The sequence below is a fragment of the Anopheles coustani genome, assembly GCF_943734705.1.
Source record: "Anopheles coustani chromosome X unlocalized genomic scaffold, idAnoCousDA_361_x.2 X_unloc_4, whole genome shotgun sequence".
Lineage (NCBI taxonomy): Eukaryota > Metazoa > Arthropoda > Insecta > Diptera > Culicidae > Anopheles > Anopheles coustani.
Genome location: NW_026525148.1, coordinates 722950 through 727500, shown reverse-complemented (window position 1 = coordinate 727500; position 4551 = coordinate 722950). Strand labels below are relative to the sequence as shown.

The 4551-nt window shown below is 49.2% G+C and overlaps 1 pseudogene; it reads left to right on the top strand.

Moving 5' to 3' along the window:
- Window positions 1–2720, top strand: part of LOC131270577 (large subunit ribosomal RNA) — a 9110-nt pseudogene extending 6390 nt beyond the window's left edge.
- Window positions 2721–4551: the final 1831 nt, after the last annotated feature.

The window sequence follows — 4551 nt, the reverse complement described above, 5'->3', positions numbered from 1 at the left end:
CTGTGCCGTTCTCTGGCCAACTCTCGCTGTGCACCGGTTCCGGCGGTCAAAATCGCATCCTCAGATGACTTGCACTGCTCCCTGAGAAGGCCGATTTCCTGCGTCCACCAGTACATTTCCGGTCTCACCAAAAACTGCGCTGGCGGTGCCCTCTGCATCACCTCATCACAGGCTCTAGTAAGTCCAGCGGTGAGAGTCGCCGGTGATACAGCCGCTTCGGCAAACCCGGAAGCCTGGAGCGCGATCTGGAAGGCTTCGGGATGGAATTGACGCAACTTCCATCTCGGTCCAATCTGCTCGCGTTGTCGCTGCCGGTCGCGATGCTGGTGCTGTTGTTGCGGTTGCCTCTGCTGGTGTGGTGAAGCGCTGCTGACTGGTGTCGCGGATACGCTGAATCTCACGTATCTGTGGTCACTGTTGGTGAAAGTGTCGAGCACCCGCCAGTCGTTACCGGGTTCAATGGCCGGACTGGCGAAGGACACATCGACCACACTTTCAGTAGCACTGCCGTTGCCGACGAACGTGGGCACACTGCCGCGGTTCAAGATCGCCAGGTCAAGCTGGTCGACGACCTCGGCGAGATCTTCACCACGCGGCTTCGTCCTCGCGCTGCCCCATCGCACGTGCCAGGCATTGAAGTCGCCCGCCAAGACTACGAGGGGGTGTGCTCTGGCCTCGATATCGATCTCGTCGAGCAGCCGCTGGTAGTCCTCGTCCGTCCATCCCGGTGTTGGTGGGGCGTAGCAAGAGATGAAGGTCACCCCCGCCACCTGGACCGACACCAGTCCTACCCTACTTGCCCAGACTCGCTGTATGGGCAAGGCTCCGGTCGTTATAACAGCTGCCTTCGCTGTCGAGTCCACCGCCCAGTTCCCGTTATTGGGTGGAACACGGTAGATCTCCGACGCCAGCACAATGTCGATCCTTTGCTCCCGTGCGGTCTGGAGCATGAGGTCTTGTGCTACCCTGCTGCGCGCCAAGTTGATCTGGAGGATCTTCAACCCAGCGTCACGCCCTCTAACAGTGGTGTTCGAAACTAGCGGGAACATGACGGCTGGCTACTTCCGCTGCAAACCGGTGAACCTGTCTGATGTTGTCCGGAACACGTAAGGCACTTGGGGCCCGAGCTGCACTCCTTGGCCTTGTGCTGCTTCGATCCGCACCGGAAGCAGCACTTGGAGTAGTCAGGGCCGGTGCACTCGCGAGAGCGGTGCCCCTTGCCAAAGCAGCGGTAGCAGAGCTGCTCTCCTGCAGGGACCGATGCGAGCGCCTGCACGACGCAACTCGTGTTCCCTATGGTGACCCGGTGACCGTCGAGAAGCTGGCACTGCCCGCGCGGCAGCTTGATATGGGCTTTCTGCAGCCCGTCGTACCGCCGCCACAGCCGAACTGCCTCGCCCGGAACCGTCAGCCCCGCCTGTCGCTTAATCGCCGAAATCAAGTCATCGACAGTCGCCAGCATGTCGATTCCTGTGATCGCGGCCGTCTGCTTGTCGACAAGGAGGTGGGCCACTCCATCCTCCTTGATGGCTTCGCTGACATCGGCCAACACACTCTCGCAGTCCGTGTTCGGCTTCAGCCACAGCGACAGCTTCCGCTCCCCTGTGCGGCAAACCCTCGCCACGAACTGATCCACATTGGTCTTGGAACGCACTGCCTTGTATGTGTCGAGGAAGGCCTTGCCCTCGTTGGCCTCGAGGACGATCACCGCAGGCCTCTCCACTTTAGCAGCGCTTTTTCCCGCTTTCTGTGGTGCTGCTCTCTTGTCTCCCTTGGCCACGACTTTAGCAAAGGATGCTGGCTCCGCATGCACCTTGGCTGCCACAGCCGCTGCTTTCTTTACCTTCGGTTTTGGCTTTTCTGGAGCCATGGCCTGGGACGAGACGGCCTCGACCGGGATCTCGGGGACATCAGGCGTGATGACGTCGTCCATGCCCGTCGGTTCGCCCTCTTTTTTCTTGCCACAGGGATAACTGGCTTGTGGCCGCCAAGCGTTCATAGCGACGTGGCTTTTTGATCCTTCGATGTCGGCTCTTCCTATCATTGCGAAGCAAAATTCACAAAGCGTAGGATTGTTCACCCTTTCAAGGGAACGTGAGCTGGGTTTAGACCGTCGTGAGACAGGTTAGTTTTACCCTACTGGTGTGCAAGTACTATCTCAATGGAATTCCTGTGCAGTACGAGAGGAACCACAGGTACGGACCAATGGCTCAATACTAGTCCGAGCGGACTTTGGTATGACGCTACGTCCGTCGGATTATGCCTGAACGCCTCTAAGGTCGTAACCGAACCAGGCTGGTAGTATATGTATAGGAGTCGTTAGCTAGATGGCTAATAACATCACGAGACCGGATTGAGTCTTCTATAGACTCTTTCCATTTATTGGAAACCCTCAAACTGAGCCTATCGCGAGTGCGCTCGCCGAAGTACCTGAAGTGGGAAAATACAGCATCCCTACTTAAATGCATCTCGGACTTAGTCGATTTTTCATAAATTCTAAGAAAAACATATGTTAGGATGCTGCGAGATGAATGGGATGCTGCATGGAGATGAATCTTGATCTTCTTCATCTCCCATCTTAATACAGCATCCCTACTTGAAGGCATCTCGGACTTAGTCGATTTTTCATAAATTCTAAGAAATTCATATGTTAGGATGCTGGGAGATGAATGGGATGCTGCATGGAGATGAATCTTGATCTCCTACATATCCCATCTTAATACAGCATCCCTACTTAAAGCCATCTCGGACTTAGTCGATTTTTCATAAATTCTAAGAAATTCATATGTTAGGATGCTGGGAGATGAATGGGATGCTGCATGGAGATGAATCTTGATCTTCTTCATCTCCGATCTTAATACAGCATCCCTACTTAAAGCCATCTCGGACTTAGTCGATTTTTCATAAATTCATAGAAATTCATATGTTAGGATGCTGCGAGATGAATGGGATGCTGCATGCAGATGAATAGTGATCTCCTACATCTCCCGTCTCAATACAGCATCCCTACTTAAAGCCATCTCGGACTTAGTCGATTTTTCATAAATTCATAGAAATTCATATGTTAGGATGCTGGGGGATGAATGAGATGCTGCATGGAGATGAATCTTGATCTTCCTCATCTCCCATCTTAATACAGCATCTCTACTTAAAGGCATCTCGGACTTAGTCGATTTTTCATAAATTCATAGAAATTCATATGTTAGGATGCTGCGAGATGAATGGGATGCTGCATGGAGATGAATCTTGATCTCCTACATCTCTCATCTCAATACAGCATCCCTACTTAAAGCCATCTCGGACTTAGTCGATTTTTCATAAATTCATAGAAATTCATATGTTAGGATGCTGCGAGATGAATGGGATGCTGCATGGAGATGAATCTTGATCTCCTACATCTCTCATCTCAATACAGCATCCCTACTTAAAGGCATCTCGGACTTAGTCGATTTTTCATAAATTCATAGAAATTCATATGTTAGGATGCTGCGAGATGAATGGGATGCTGCATGGAGATGAATCTTGAACTCTTACATCTACTATCTCAATACAGCATCCCTACTTAAAGCCATCTCGGACTTAGTCGATTTTTCATAAATTCATAGAAATTCATATGTTAGGATGCTGCGAGATGAATGGGATGCTGCATGGAGATGAATCTTGATCTCCTACATCTCCCATCTCAATACAGCATCCCTACTTAAAGGCATCTCGGACTAAGTCGATTTTTCATAAATTCTAAGAAAACCATATGTTAGGATGCTGGGAGATGATTGATATGCTGCATGGAGATGAATCTTGATCTCTTACATCTACTATCTCAATACAGCATCCCTACTTAAAGCCATCTCGGACTTAGTCGATTTTTCATAAATTCATAGAAATTCATATGTTAGGATGCTGCGCGATGAATTCGATGCTGCATGGAGATGAATCTTGATCTCCTACATCTCCCATCTCAATACAGCATCCCTACTTAAAGGCATCTCGGACTTAGTCGATTTTTCATAAATTCTAAGAAAAACATATGTTAGGATGCTGGGAGATGTTTGGGATGCTGCATGGAGATGAATCTTGATCTCTTACATCTACTATCTCAATACAGCATCCCTACTTAAAGGCATCTCGGACTTAGTCGACTTTTCATAAATTCATAGAAATTCATATGTTAGGATGCTGCGAGATGAATGGGATGCTGCATGGAGATGAATCTTGATCTTCTTCATCTCCCATCTTAATACAGCATCCCTACTTAAAGGCATCTCGGACTAAGTCGATTTTTCATAAATTCTAAGAAAAACATATGTTAGGATGCTGCGAGAAGAATGGGATGCTGCATGGAGATAATTGTTGATCTCTTACATCTACTATCTCAATACAGCATCCCTACTTAAAGCCATCTCGGACTTAGTCGATTTTTCATAAATTCATAGAAATTCATATGTTAGGATGCTGCGAGATGAATGGGATGCTGCATGGAGATGAATCTTGATCTCCTTTATCTCCCATCTCAATACAGCATCCCTACTTAAAGGCATCTCGGACTTAGTC